General features: G+C 40.7%; 2 long non-coding RNA genes across 2 annotated transcripts; both read left to right on the forward strand.

The window, feature by feature from the left end:
• The first annotated feature begins 54 nt into the window (after positions 1-54).
• Positions 55-2195, forward strand: LOC118980661 (uncharacterized). The gene is made up of 3 exons (XR_005065188.1): positions 55-141; positions 258-407; positions 2111-2195. It is a non-coding gene; the product is annotated as an uncharacterized LOC118980661 (long non-coding RNA).
• Positions 2196-13485: 11290 nt separating this feature from the next.
• Positions 13486-15831, forward strand: LOC118980726 (uncharacterized). Its single transcript, XR_005065213.1, has 2 exons — positions 13486-13549; positions 14493-15831. It is a non-coding gene; the product is annotated as an uncharacterized LOC118980726 (long non-coding RNA).
• The last annotated feature ends 209 nt before the right edge of the window (positions 15832-16040 follow it).

Here is a 16040-nt window from a genome sequence, read left to right on the forward strand (position 1 = left end):
TGACTCCCTCTTACACACACTCTGAAGAACCTGACAGAACAGAATCTGTCTTCCTTAAGAGATCTGTTCCTCCAGTTCCCTCCTTTATCCTGTGTGGCTGGCTCCAGTCCCTGAGAGAAAATAACTGAGACACTCAAATAGGTATTTTTGTCACTGCGTGTGTGTATGTATGTGTGTGTGGAGGGTGGAGGGGGACAAAGTCTAATTTCTCTTCAGTCTCCCTTTCCAGATGGCTATAGCTTTCTGCTCTTTTTCAGGACACCGGCAAAGGGACACCAATTAAACAGAAATAACCAACTACGAAGGCACTTCTAAAGTCTACGCTGGGAAAGAAAACAGATCGCAATCCCCAAGTCTGTGGACAAATGCCACAAGTTTTCATGTGAGCAGAGCCACTGGTCCAGAATGTGAGTGAGCACAGGTCCTCTGCTGGGCCCCTTGTTCTTCCCACTGAAACACAGAGCTTGTGCTGTTTACCAAATCAGACTGTGTGAGGTCTGCTAGAGAGGGTCCTTCACACACCCCGGGGCGCAGGGAGAGCCAGGCTTGTGCACGGGTCTGCATGCAGGTTTGTGGGAAAATCAGCACTACATCTACGCTGAGCCGAATAAAAAGAAAAGCACTCCCTTCGCGGTAAAAAATGATCAAATGGGTGTAAAAACTAGATTCTACTGAGCAGCTTTTCTATGTTAGGCACAGAGCGATACACAGATGTCATCTCAATTGCTCCCACAAACTTGTGAGGGTCATACCATCATGCTCACTTTACAAATGAGGAAACTGAGGCTCAGAGAGTTTGTGTGACAAGATTACCCAGCTCTTTGTTATTCCTTACTGCTATTTCCACTAACAGGTAACATTTACGAAGCGCTATGTGTCAAGCACTGTTCTGGCAATGTGTTAATTCTCTCCGATCATCTTTATTCCTCATATAGGTGGGTAGTAAGAGTGTCCCCATTTTATAAATAATGAAACTACTCAGAGAGGCTAAGTAATTCACCCAAGGTCACACAGCTAGAAAACAATGAGGGAAAAATCTGAGCTCCGATTGATTATATTGTACTGCTTCTTATTACAATAATGCACATGACATTTCAAGTTCTTACAACATTCACAGAAAAACTCAGTTTAAGGCATTTCAAAAACAGTGTTAGACTCAGAGTGAAAATTTGGTTGTGATCTATCCTTTCTATCTATGCCAGCTGTGCACTTTAGGCCCAATGCTAACGTCTTTAATTCTGCTTTCTTATCTAGAAAGTGGGGGCTGCTGTGGGGCTTAAGTGAGATTATACTTGTGACGTGCTTTTCTAGCTATCCAGGGGTGTGCCTGAGAAATGGCTACCACCTGTTCTAACCAAGATTTCACACGAATGTACTCTCCACCTTGCTTTGGACATTTTAGGGAACAGTTGCTTGAATCTGGCCGAAATTCTCCTTGCTCCATTTTCTCTCCAGTTTCTCTATTTTGACACATTCAAATACCAGCATTGCCAAGCTTGGCATTATTAAGAGACTGTGGTTGATAATGTGGGTGCAAGTTCATGGGACAAGAGAATAGGTTTGTCCTTAGGCAGTGTTTCAACGGAAAGTTGCTTTTGTGTTTCAGGCAGAACAGAAAAAAATTTTAAAGTCCCATTAAGCAGACTCACAAGCTCCTTAGACATCAAATAACTTTCACAAAACAACATTTTAATGATTTAAGTGTAAATGAATCAGAAACACATGGACTACATTTCTCTTGGAATACACAAGGGTTTTAAAGCTGAAGGAGAAATAACTTGGCACAAGGCACGCTGTGCTGTGCAGAGGGCTCTGCCCATTGAAGACATTCCCTCCATTCACGCTGCAGCCCAGCTGGCCTCTCCTAATTTAGGGCACATACTGGGAAGTGTAGTCATCTACCCCAGGGCAGAGGGGAAAGAGCTTGGGAGGGAAAGCTATCAGCTTCTCCTTGTGAAGTGTCATATAGAGCAATTAGGGCTCCTGGAATAGTTTCCTGGCCATGTTTTTTCAAGGCTGCCAATGTTCAATGGGAGGCATTTGAAATACGTTCTAAGCCAACGTTCTGCCAATATACAGCAGATCTGATATGTGCTTTCTTGGGTGACAGCCAAGGCTCTGATGGAACCTGCATGAAAACAAGAACCTTGTGGCTCAGGAAGCTTCCCATTGGGTTGGACTACATTAGTGATACTGTCCTGTGGGTTTGGTAAGAACTCCCTGTGGTGTCATTAATAGATGTGGGAGTGGGAGGAATGGAGGCACAGTGGTCTGAACATAGGCTCAATATTGGTAGGCTGACTTGAACGAAACCTTGGGCAGGTCACCTGGGTTCTCAACTCGGGAAGGCGGAGGAGAGGCATCACTTTGCTCCACTGTGAAATCGGGATGGAACTCTGTTGAAATTAGGAATGCATATAAATGTGGGCTGGAGGGCGGTGTGATGCTAGCACAGTGAAGGTGGCCAGGGGAATTGCTAATGACCTATAAAGCAATCAAAGAATCCAGAGTTGCCCTCTAATCTTGACACTGGCTTTAACTCTTGTCATAATAGCATCCCACTAATCAGCATTCAAACGCAGGTATTTAAAACAATACTTTTTAAGAATATTTAAGAATATTTTTAAGGTTTCACCAAGAAGTTAAAAATATGCATAGAAGTGACTAAGGAAACTCTGGATTCTTTGATTGCTTTGTAGGTCATTAGCAATTTACCTGGCCACCTTCACTGTGCTAGTATGTCCTTTAGGACCATAAAAGCATAGAGTGGCAGATGTGGGCTCAGCACCCCCAGGTTATAGTCAGGGTGAGGGACCAGAAAACCACTACACAGAAAGGCAACGCCACAGCATTTGTACTACTAGAAAAGACTTAGTTTACATGTTCCGCTGAAGTATTTATTAAATATATCTCCCGAGACTGGACCTTCTGGAATTCCATGAATGTGTTAGAAAATGTAAGGAATCTGGGCAGTGGGTTTTTGTTGGCAAAGTCTGAAATCCAAGCTTCCTATAGAATAGCCAAGAAACTGGTAAATAGCCCCATAGATCAAAGCTTAGAATTAAAATTTAGGTTGTTTAACACACTGACTGACCTATGTTGAAAATCATTGCTTCAGAGCCTATCAGGTTGTCTGAATCATCTGCGGAATTTAAAAAATACCAATTCCTGAACTTCAACCCAGATTTATGTTTAGGAGTCTGCGGTCGGGCTCCTAAGACTGTAATTTGAAAAACTTCCATGACCCCCATGGCACAATCTTGCCATTTGGGGTACATATAACATAAATGGTGCATCTTACAATTTCTGGGACTTTGGATTTGATGAAATATCCTTAGTATGTGCCAGGTACTTCCATATACATCATTGCATGTAATTTTCCCATCTCTTTACAGATCATGACACTGAGGTTCAGAGAGACTAAGTGTGTCAGCAAGAGGGGGACCAATATTTAGAGCCCAGTCTTCCTGACCCCAAATTAAAGGCTCTTCCCTCTCATCTGCAAATTCCTGATCCTCCCTGTGGACTTTGAACATTCCTGAGCCAAGTTATGTGACCACAAGTTTCCAGGGAAGAAAAAAATAGGTTTTATTAAAAAATAAACTCTTAGAGTCTTTTATAGGCTGAATTATATCCTCTAAAATTCATGTGTTGAAGCTGTAACTCCCTGTACCTCGGAATACGACTATTTTGAAAGAGGGTCTTCAAAGAGATGATTAAGCTAAAACAGGGCTGTTAGTGTGGGATCTAATCTAATCTAACTGGTGTCCATATAATAAGGGGGAAATTAGGACACAGATAACACAGGGAAAACAAAACAAGTGTGTGAGGAGACAGCAAGAAGGAGCTGTCGGTGAGCCAAAGAGAGATGCCTCAGAACACCTTGAACTTCTAGCCTCCAAAACTGTGAGAAAGTTACTTTCTGCTGTTGAAGCTGTCCAGTCTGCAGTATTTTGTTATGGCAGCTTTTGCAAACCAGTGCAGGCTCTCTTACAGCAGGGTCTCCCAAAGCACGAAAGACACCAGTAGTGTCAAGCTTACCTGGGGTGCCACATACGTGGAATTAATAAACAGATCAGTTAAGATTCTGTTTGGTAAGTAATAAGAGAAACCTTGACTAATGCTGAAATAGAATTTGTTTCCTTTACATAGCAAGAAACGAGGAGGCAGGTAGTTCTGGGGCAGCTATTCAACATTTTTTTCTTTCTTTCTGTTCTGCTAGGCTTAGAATTTGGACTTTTACAATCATGCTGGTCATCTCATGCTTACAAAATGGCTGCAGTAACTCCAGATATAGGTGTCTAAGCAGGAAAAAAAAGGAGGAGGAAAAGGTAGCATTGGGATGCTTTTCTTTATGTCTCACAGGCCATAGCTCAATTCTACAGCCACTGGTAACTTCAAGAGTTTGATAGTTTGTATAGCAGAGGCAGGCAGTAAAGACAGGGGCTGGGAATGGGCATTGTATGGGTCAACCCTCAATGTCCATCTCCATGATACGTCAAAAAAGTCCTGCCTTTTAAACTTCTCCTTCACTCCTGATGCTGTAAAGAAGAAAGTCTCAAGGCGGTGCATTATGCCATGAGCACTATTTTCCTATTTACCTGGAGCAGACAGGTGTCAGTTTCAGAGTCTTGTGGAGGCTACAATTCAATAATTTTTATTCATTATTTTTATATTTGTGGCAGTATCATGTTTTCAAGTATGTGGATTTTAGTTAAAAAATAAATCCAAATTCAGTTTAATTTAAAAAACTTAAAAATAATAATATAGGTGGTACTTACGTATATGAAACAAATTGTAAAGGCAAATGACTATGTGTTGGAAGCGTCAGTCTAGAGGGTGGACTCCCAGAGGGAGAGGATTGGCCAGTGAGTCCAGGTGCTGGGAATGGAGGCCACATTTTGCTCCAACCCAGTGTGAAGCCTTGAGCTTTTCATCTGCCTCCCTGGGTTTCAAGTTTCTAATTCACACTGATAATGTTAGAGTAGGTGTTTTGTTTTAATTTTTTAAGTATGTTCCTACTCAAACACTTTATGGCATCTCTGTCTCAGTGTGTGGAATGATATCTATTGCATTGCTATTAAGACCAGATGGAAGCTTAGAAGATACTAAAGTAGTTTTAAAAAGAGGGTAACCTCTAAGTCAAAACAGAAAAAGGTCTCCCAAGAAGAATGCTTCACTGGTATGACTCATTTTATTCTCAAAATAGCCAGTAGATGCCATAATTGTCATCTCTATTTTATATGCATGATTAATAATACTGAGAAGAGGTAATTTAGTTCCTGAGGAGAGATATGCATTGTCCAGGATTGCATAGAAATTACATGGTGAGGTTGAGACCGTGAATTCAGATTTCCATAGCCTTCACTCTTTTTTTCCCTATTTTTAAAAATTTTGTTTTTATTGTTGTTCCCATTTTCCCTCATTACTCTCCTCTGCCCTACCCACCCCCACATTCAATCCTTCCCCCCACGTTGTCTTTGTCCAAGGGTTCTTTATACATGTTCTTGACTTGACCCCTGGTTATAGACCACTCTATTTCAGAGTAAGTATTTAAAACAGAAACTTCTTTTGAAGGTCTTTGCCTGGCCAGTGCAGCCTGGCTCTCTACCATACAGTATTGTCAAGTGAAGAGGTGCTCAAAGGTGGTCTGACTTCTCTTCAGGAGCAAAATCTTTATGTACTCTTAGCTGCCATTAAGCTTATGGGTTATAGAACCTCCTGGTAATCTATGTAGGAGGGAATTCCTCTTTCCTTTTCCCACCTCTCAGCCTAACTTGATTTCTATTGTCTTCCTCCTTCTTCCCTTAACTAAAGTCTATTTTTACTAGTGAGCAGTGCAAATGAGTCAACTAGGCACACACACCAACTTCCGATTTCTGCCTGATTTCATTCAGTGAAAACAAAAACTTGGAACCAGCTCCTTTTAGGTAATTCTGGCTTTCTCTTTGACCTTATTTCTCACAGGCCGGGCCAAAGGATGGGAGGAGGGAAGATTTAAGATTTAAATTATCAGGAGATGGAGATAATCTACTTAAACTTCTGACCAAAGAGAGCCTTGTCATCTAACCAATCTTTACTGAAGAGCTTGATTCTGTGAGCCTTATAGTAGCCTAGCTGGTAACACAGGGTACCTGGTTTCTTGTTTGATTATTTCTCTTCATGGTAATGTTGGGGAAGATTATGTATAAGAGAGAATCCTGGGATTCTTAAGAACTTGAAACATACATAATTTGTCAGGGGTTGAATTATGCTCCACCCAATTAATATGTTAAAGTTCTAACCCCTACTATCTCAGAATATGACTGTGTTTGGATATAGGGACTTTAAAAATGTGAGTACATTGAAAGGGGATTCTTAGAGCAGGCCCTCATCCAATATGACTGATGTTCTCATAGGAAGGAGATTAGGACACAGACAACACAAAGGGATGACCCTGTGAGGATACAACAAGGAGGCAGCCATCTGTGAGCCCAGGAGAGAGGTCTCTAAAGAAACCCAACCTGCCAACACCTTGAAGATCTTAGACTTTCAGCCTCCAGAACAGTGAGCACACAAATTCCTGCAATTTAAGTGATCTAGTTTATGGCATTTAGTTGTGGTAGCCCTGGGAAACTAATACACCATACACATATCCCTTACCTTTGCTCGACTAAATCCATCTTGTATTGATTATAGTTGCTCTCCATTCACAGTCAATATCCTTTCTCTCAGAAGTTCCTCAGATGGTAAGATCCCATGAATCAAGTGGATCAAACCACAAGGGTGGGTTGACTGGGCCTTAAAAAACAAATGGAGAACTGAGGTGAGACAGCGCAGGGGACAGGACTCAGACCACGGAGAAGTCAGGGCTCTCACGTCTCTAATTCCCTGTGGATATTTTTTGATCATTACTTTTCTTGCAAATTCCCCTGGTCTTTTATCACCCTGGTCCACCATACTCATCTCTATGAATGACCTTCCAACCCCTTAGTCCTATCTTTTGTTCTTTTCATTAAGACCTCAGGTACAGGGCACCATTGCTTACTTTTCCTTTCCATTTCCTCCTGATGTCCTGAGTGATGTTGATCCTTGACCACCTCATCTTCAATAATGACTTTTCCTGTTTCACCTTAGCCATGTACTATACCCATAGCCATATCCACCTCTGAAATCTTACACTCATTATACCCTCTTCCTTGAACACTATCTTCTATCTTTCTAGGCCTGTGGCTCCTTCAATAACCCAATAGTTAGACTTCAACCTTACCAACACATCCAGTTATTTGACCCCATTTCATTTTCTTCCAGTTGATCAGATTCTCTTGGCTTGACATCTTTTCTGAACCCCACAGCCAATCACCAGCATTCTTTACTAGATTATTTTTTTGTTACCCGTTCCTTAGCTCTCTTCTTACTTCAGAGGAAACATTTTTCATCTTTCTGGTGAATCACTGAGAATCTAATGAAAGCTAGGTTCTCTCTGTCTGGAGTATGCCCCCCAAATCCTCAGAGTTCACTCCCTCAGCTCCTTCAGTTTTTTCTAAATGTGTCACCTTTTCAGTGAATTCCTACCCAACTATTGTTCTACTAATTCTAGTCCCTCCCACTTTGTATATCCATATCCTGTCTCATTTTTCTTTATGGCACTAATCATCACTTATTTTAATTATTTATATATTTGTTGCTTGCTTTCCAACCATCAAAATAACTCAGTCTCCAGGTGGACAGGTTTTTTCATATTTTTTGTTTATTGCTTTATTCCTTGTACCAAGAATTGTGTCTTTGAGTTGCACATAGTAAGATCTTAAGAAACATTGTGAAATGGGCCTTATTCTAAGAAAAATTTAAATCTTCACATATTCTTAAGGTTTGGCATTTAATTTCTGGTGCTTAATGCCCTCTGCGAGGTGAGGAAGTTCAGAAACTCAGTTTTAATCATTCTTTCTGAATATTTCTCACATATGCTACCTCTATAGTTTTAAATACTGTCACATAGTGGTCATTTAGACATTTATTTTTTATCCCCCAAACTCCCCATGGTTTCTTACCCACAAATCAAATGTCTACTCCCACCTCAATCTGAAGGGTACAGTGGACAGAGGTTATCTTTTCATTCCCAACCTGCTCATTCTCCTGTACCAACTGTGTTCATGAATCACCATCAACTCAGAAACCAAAGCCAGGTATTTGACTGTCACCCTGATTTATGTTTCTCTTTCTCCTCCTATGCCATCAATCAATGCCCTATTTTTTTACATATAAATATCTATCAAATCCATCATCACGCATGTCTGCTATGCCCCATGCCCTTGCGTTTGTGGAGGGCTTCATTTGGTCTCACTGGGTTATTTCAGCAACCTCTTAAATTGGTTTCTCTGCTTTCAGTTCCACTCTAATAAAAATACAGGTTTTATTTGTTCTTTTTCTCTGCCAGATTTTCCAGAGTGTTCCTTTGTTTACAGAATAAAATAAAAATGTCTCAGAATAGCATTTGAACCTGACTCATGTTGACATGAGGTGTCGTGAGATTGAAGTAGCCCACAGTGCTGAGCCAACATGTGGAGAACAGCTGCCCTGAAGAGTAGCCTGGGACCATGGCAGACTTTGTATGAGTTAGAAAGAATTGCTATTGGAAGCCACTGAACTTCTGGTGTTCTTCATTACTGCAGATAATCTAGCCTATCCTGACTGACACATTCTGTTACATGGGACTGCTCTTTTACCTCTATATTCTCCCTTGCAATTGGCATACTGTGACATACACGATGATGTCTAGAACTGATACCGAACTAGTTGTGTATTCCCGATGCCGTCATGGTCTTTCATACGTGCATGAACTCATATACCTCTCTTGGTTCTCTTGGTCTTTAATGGCATTTTTCCCCTCATCTTTCTGTAGAACTTCCTCTTGTTTCACCTTTGAAATCTTGTTTAGATGTCAGCTTCTCTTTCTTTTAAGTCTTCCTTGATCAACCACCATAGAAATAAACACTACTCTCTTCCTTACACAAACTTTAAGTTATTACATGTGTCAAATTATACAGCAAACATTTGTCTACTTGTGTTATTTTTTCACTACAATAATTTAAGGATCTGTACAATATTGTTGTACCTTTGAACAAATAAATGCTTTTTTAAATACGTAAGAGGCTTAACTAATTTTTAAAAATTCGTGTCATCCTCAAGACAGGTAAACATACAATTGCCTCTATAATCGCAAATTGTGGTGAGTGCTATGTAGGAAAACAAAGTTCTATGAGAGAGACTAGTAGAAGGGCCTAACTTATACAAAGTAGTCTGCAAGTCATGGTGATGTGGTATTTAAGTTGAACAGAATGAGTACGAGTTAGCTAGTGAAGAGTCAGTGTTTTCAAATGATGGGCTATATAACCTAGATTTTACCATGTGGAAATTTCTCATTCCTATACCCAATTCATAGAAATAATAAGAAAAACATAGAAATGAGATTAATAAAGGAAGAGCTGCAATCAGAATCAAGAAAAGGAATTATCTGTGAATGAGAAAATGGGAAAGTCTGTAAAAGGAAGGCAGGAGAGGAGAAGCTACCTGTGACAGGGAGCTGAGGCTGCAGTGGGAACCCATCTTGATCACGCAGAAGCCTTCACTCTCACTGGGAAGTTGGGAGCTGACTGGGCAGCAGCATAAAGTTACTAGGGAAGGAGTAGGGACCTCCTATGGAAAGGTTGTTAAGCAAGAACTAACAAATATCTTTTAAAACCCTCAATATGAAACAGAGATAGTAAATTCAATAAGAGAAGAATTTCATGGGAGGCATTAGAGTCAGTAGAACCATAAGAACAGAAGTTTAAAGTATGCTGTCTCCAGAAACCTAAAGGAGAAATATCATCTATAAAACAAGAAGAGGAGAAAGGTTGGAAACAAGAACAGATTAAAATATAAAAGACATGATTGAATAATTAGTGAAATAGAAACAATATCAATTTATAAAATATACTTCACTAAATATGATTGTTAAATATAATTATTACAATTAAAAATAAAGTGCAAATATAAGCATGAATAGCAAAATGGCCCTAATGAAGAACTAATAAATTGTTTGGAAAATTAGGCTGAAGAATTTCCCCAGATAAAGTGATCAGAAGTATAAAAAATAAAGCATAGATTCAGAAGGTCCTACATATGTCTAATAGCATTTTATTAAAATCTAAAGGAAGAGAAGGGAAAGCAAATGAACTTGGAAAAAACTCTGGTCCCAGTTTTTCTGGAATTGAGAAAAGGCAAGAATTCTCAGACTATTAGGATCTACCAAGCTCCAAGTGGAGGGCATACATAAAATTACATTAGATTCCTTATAGTGAAATTTCAGCATATTAAGGATAAAATTAAAATCTTAAAAATTACCAAAAGAAAAGAATGGAAATTAGATCAACACACAGATTTCTCACCCTCCACCTGGAAAGAAGAGGGGAATAGGATTATCTCATGTGCAAAAGGAAAAATCCCTTAAACCTCTCATTCTACACTCAATCAAAGGATTGTATAAGCGAAGTTGAAGGAAAGACATATTCAGACCCTGAAAGCTTACCATGGGCTGGCCCTTTTCAGGCAGAGTTGCTGGAGGATGTAAGAGATGGTTAGTGCGGGTGAAATTGTGGAGGAATGGGCGCACTCGAGCGAGGCGTGTGGGAGTATGAAGTGGCACGGACACTTGAAGGGCAAACTGGAGGGTTAGTAAATTGAAAATGCACACATCTTATAAATCAAGAATCTTGCTTCAAGATATTGGTTTTAGAGAAACATACGTGCAAGCATGTTCATTGTAGTTTTATTTGTCAAGGTGAAAAATGTAGAGTAATGACTAAATGTAACACATTCATACCACAATATATGGAGACTCAGCAGAAATGAGGAAGATCTCTAAGTACCAACACGGATTTACCTCCAAGACTTAGTATTGAGTGAACAGGGCATGTTGAAGTGCGATACGTACCTTAGGATGTCATTTCTTTAATGCAAACGACAGCAGGCTTCCCCAACGGTGCATATTTAGTACATATCAGAAACCTTTGTACATACTTTCCACATAGCATAGAAGAAGGTATGGAAGGAGATTTACAAAACATAACCATTAGTTGTCTGGAGGGTGTCGTGGAGAAGGGCTTGATTTGTACCTGTAGCAATGCAAAGCCCTTAGTGCCCAGCCTTGTAGGCCACAGTCAGGGGTGCTTAATCAAGGGAGCAGCGCAGTCCCACTCAGGGTGATAAAAGGTCTCACTGGGCATCGCAAGGAGAATGGATTTGAGGAGGGGAAACAGGGAGGCCCGTCAGGGGGCTGGGCTCCCATGATTAGGACCAGCGCCCATTCAGCACCCATCAGGTGCAGTGGGCACAGGGCCTGGGGCCCACGAAAATGTTTAATTTTAATTTCTTTTAAAATCAGAATAAACCCCACAAAATTATAATAAATATTTAACTTGAATCCAGCCTGGATCGTGTTTGCCCCTATACCAATGCAGCACTAAAATGTAATTTTTTTACCTTTTATGGATAAAGGGTCCATAAAGGCAAAAGTGCCAGCAACCCATGAAAGTCATAAAATAGCCCTGATTAGGAGCGAAGACGCTTGGAGGGATCAGAATGGTGGCAGTGGACGTAGAGCCAAGTGGACAAAGGCACAATATAATTTTGTCAGACAAAAAGCCTGAACCTGGGTACAGATTCAGAGTGAGGAACGGGGGAGAGGGAGATAGCAGAGCAAACCCCCAGAATTCCGACTTAAGATGGTGTTGGCACCATTGACTGCGATGGGAGAGAGCTGGAAGGCAAGCAGCAGCCAGGATGTAAGGAGCGCAGGTGCCGGGCTAGATGAGGAAAGTTTACCACTGATCCAGAATCTTGAAAGGATTGAGGACCCCTGAATTTTTAGGCAACGAGGAGATGAAAAGGTTTTAAAATGGAGGTTAATACGATCAGAGAGTGTTTTTTATTTTTTATTTTTTTAAATGTTTGAAGCATTTTATTTATTTTTATTTTATTTATTTGTCTTTAGAGGGGAAGGGAAGGAGAGAGGAAGAGAAACATCAATGTATGGTTGCTTCTCGTGCATCCCCTGCTGGGGACTGGCCCCTGCCGGGAACTGGCCTGCAACCCAGGCGTGTGCCCTGACTGGGAATCGAACCGTGATCGCCTGGTTCACAGGCCCGTGCTCAATCCACTGAGGTACACCAGCCAGGGCTCAGAGAGTGTTTTTTAAAAGTTTATGTTTGATAGCAGTGTGGGAGGTGGAACCAAGTTGGTGAGAGGCTGGAGAATAACCAGAGAGCCAATGACATCTAAGTACCCAAACCTCCTAATCTCACACCACCCCCAGGCCCGGGGGAAAATCTGTTGAGACTGAAGCAGTGGGAAAAGAGCAGGAAGGACCTCCCGGCAGACCCCGCCCAGGGCTGGTCTTGGCTGGAGCTTAGCAGCATGTGGAGCACATGGGCCTTGTGGTGGGCAGAGCTCTCAGGCCAAACCGCAGGCCAAACTTGAACACTTCAGTTGTCACAACACAGCAAACCTGGGTGACAACAACTTTTTCAAAAGCAGAAGTTTTAAAATAAAAATACTTCTAAAAACAACAAAAAAATACTTCTTCACACATATATGCACACCACTCTCAGGAAAGCTGGCTATGCCTTGGGCAAATTTGTTTATTTTTTTGCACTTACTTATTTAAAATTTTAGTTTTCAATTACAGTTTACATTCAGAATTGCTTTGCATTATTTTCGGGTGCACAGCCCAGTAGTTAGATACTTATTTAATTTGTGAAGTAATCCCCTGATAAGCCTAGTACCCATCTGTCACCATGAATGGCTATTACAATATTATCAACTGTATTTCCTACACTGTACTTTACATCTCCACACCTGCTCTGTAACTACCAATTTGTGCTTCCTGCTCCCTTCCCCCTTCTCACCCAGCCCTCCAACCTCTCTCCCCTCTGGCAACCAACAGTATGTTCTCTGTATCTCTGAGTCTGTTTCTGTTTTGTTTGCTCATTGATTTTGTTTTTTAGATTCCACGTATGAGTGAAAGCATATGGCCTTTGTCTTCTCTGTCTGACTTATTTCCCTCAGCATGATACCCTTTAGGTGCACCCACATTGTTGCAAATGGTGGCTGAGCAGTATTTTATGGCTGAGTAGTAGTCCATGATATATTTGTACCACTTCTCAATCCATTCATCTCTTGATGGCTGCTTAGGTTGCTTTCACATTTTGGCTATTGTAAATAATGCTACAATAAACAAAGGGATACACATATTTTTTTTCAAATTAGTGTTTTGGGTTTCTTTAGATAAATACCCAGAAGTGGAATCTCTGGGTCCTAAGGTAGATCTCTCTTTACATTTTTGAGGAAACCTCATACTGTTTTTCATAGAGGCTTCACCAGGAAATTATTTTTATTCACCAATTAAGAAATACTCTTCTTTCACCTGTTCTGCTTTCTCGGTAGCTCATGTTATTTTATTTTTCGGGCTTGCTTTTCTGAGGAGTATTTGATATCAAATAAGCGACACAAATTTAAAGTGTACCATCTGGTAAGCTTTAAACTATCTACACAGCTGTGAAACCGTCACCGCAATCCCAACAATGAGCACATTCGTTATCCCTCAGAGCTTCTTGGATCTCTTTGTCATCCCTCCTTCTTACTCCACCTTGTCCCTCCTTCCCTAGAAGAGAACTGGTCTTGCTTCTGTCAGTCTAGATGAGTTTGCATTTTCTAGAGTTTTATGCAAATAGAATCATACAATAAGCACTCATTTTTGCCTGGCTTCTTTCATTCAGCATCATTACTTTGAGATTTACCTATGTTGCATGTGTCATGTGTCATAACTTATTTATCCATTTACCTGTTAATAAGCATATGAGTTGTTCCCAGGTTCCAGCTATTGCAGATAAAGCTGCTGTGAATATTCACATACATATATTGGTTTGGAATTATGCTTTTATTTGTCGTGGGTCCATCTCTAGGACTGAAATGGCTGGATCGTAGGGGAGATGTATGTCTAATGTTTTAAGACACTGTCAACCAGTTTACTAAAGTGATTGTGTCAATTTTGCATTCCCACCAATAGTGAGTGAATGTTCTAGTTGTACCATTTTCTTGCCAATACTCAATCGGGTCAGTTTTAAAAAATTGTAGCCAATTATATGTATGTAGGGGTATCTCACTGGTTTTTAATTGCATTCCCCTAATGATTAATAAGTTGAATATTTTATATGTTTATCTGTTACCCTTATATCCTTTTTTGTAAAGTGTTTATTCAAACCCTTTGCCTATTTTAAAAGTTGGATTATTTGTTTTCTTATTAAGCTAGCTATGTACACTGAGTCCATTGTATACACAAGTCCATCATCAGAGGTATGATTTACAAATATTTTATTCTATTCCATGGCTTGTCTTTTTGTTATCTTAATGTTTTTGCAGAGAAAAAATTTAATTTTAATGCAGTACAATTTATATATTTTTCTTCTATATAGCATGTTTTGCTGATATATCAAGAAAATCTTTGCCTAACCTAAGTGTCTGCCATACTAAAATACCAACCACTGAGAAAAAAAATCAAGTCATTTGAGAGTCATTACAGACTCTTCCTAGGAAAATGGTCTTAACCAGAAACTCTTGAAGCCCTGTGAGTCCTTACAACTCCCCAGAGACGTGCTTATAGAAAATGCAATCAACGAAGCTCCACCACACAGCGAGTCAGTCACTGCTAGTCACCGCCACCCCAAAGTCATTCCCAGAGCCTGAGAAAAGATCTATAAAATCAGCCACGGGGGGGGGGGGGGGGGGGGNCGGGGGGGCGGGATGGGAGCTTACAGCACACAAAGGGGCCTTTCCCACAGATCCTTGGGGACAGGGCTGAACCAGTAGTGAGACAGGGAACAAGGGATTCTGGTTTAGTCCGGCCCTCGCCACTCTTTTGGGTGGTGTAAACCGTGACAAACACGTTTCTCCCCTGAGCCCCAGCTCCCTTCTCTGCAATACAGTGATAACAATAATACCTTTCCAGACCGCCCCTTTGGGTTTCCTGGACAATCAGGGACATGTAGGGCAAACACACGTGTAAAACCCTCTAAATCTCTCATTCGTTGTCTCTTCCAGGAAGCCTCCCAGCATCTTCTCCTCAAACGGGTTCTGGGGCTGGTTGAAGGAACACCTTCTCCTCATATTCCTGTGTACTGAGGACAGTGGGGTGAGACTCCCAGTCCCTCCGGCAGGGTGATCTTCATCTTTTCTCTTGACTTCTCAAAACATCTATGCCTTGTATTAATCTTTAGATAACCTCCAAGGCCCCTTCCAACTCTGACATAGTCTTGATTCTAGGTGGACATTTCCCATGGCGAGTACACACTCATATGAAAAGAGACCTGATTGATTTGGGGTGCAGCTGGGTGGATGGTATTGGGTGGACTGTTACGCTGTTCCCTCAAGTGTTCAATATAATCATTATGGCGCAACACAAAGAGTGCTGGGTCAACACTATCTGGATGGATGGACGGAGCTCTAAGAACTTGAGCATCCCTTGTAAGTTGCCTGGGCCCATTTCCTCCTCTATAATGAAGAGACACGAGTTGCTGTTCTATCCTTTGGTGCTGTAAACCTGAAAAGGATGGTTATTATTGTCATTGTTTTTCTGAATATTTCAGGATTCTATACAGGGATACAGTGAAGACATTATATATCACACACTACAAAATGAAATATGCCAAAAAATACATTTTGCACCAAGTTATAACTTGAAGCAGAAATTACTTATCAAACAAATATTGGTACTGGGCATGTTTTGGTTTTGGATTAAATTCTTTTTTAACTCTGGCCTCATGGTATAATGGTTTTGGAATCAGTGATATTGAAACATCACACTGGTAAGGGTTTTATTTAAAGCAGGATGAAAATTTTAACCCAGTGGTGCCCAGACCAAACATAAGACTGCTAGGTGGTTACCCTGTGGGCATCAAAGGCCTTGTTCATTATTATTAACCTTTAGGTGGGTGGTGGAGCCTCACCTAGCAACCTGCATTTCA

The sequence above is a fragment of the Sturnira hondurensis genome, unplaced genomic scaffold, assembly GCF_014824575.4.
Source record: "Sturnira hondurensis isolate 20B ecotype Veracruz unplaced genomic scaffold, ASM1482457v3 Scaffold0000396, whole genome shotgun sequence".
In the NCBI taxonomy this organism is placed as follows: Eukaryota; Metazoa; Chordata; class Mammalia; order Chiroptera; family Phyllostomidae; genus Sturnira; species Sturnira hondurensis.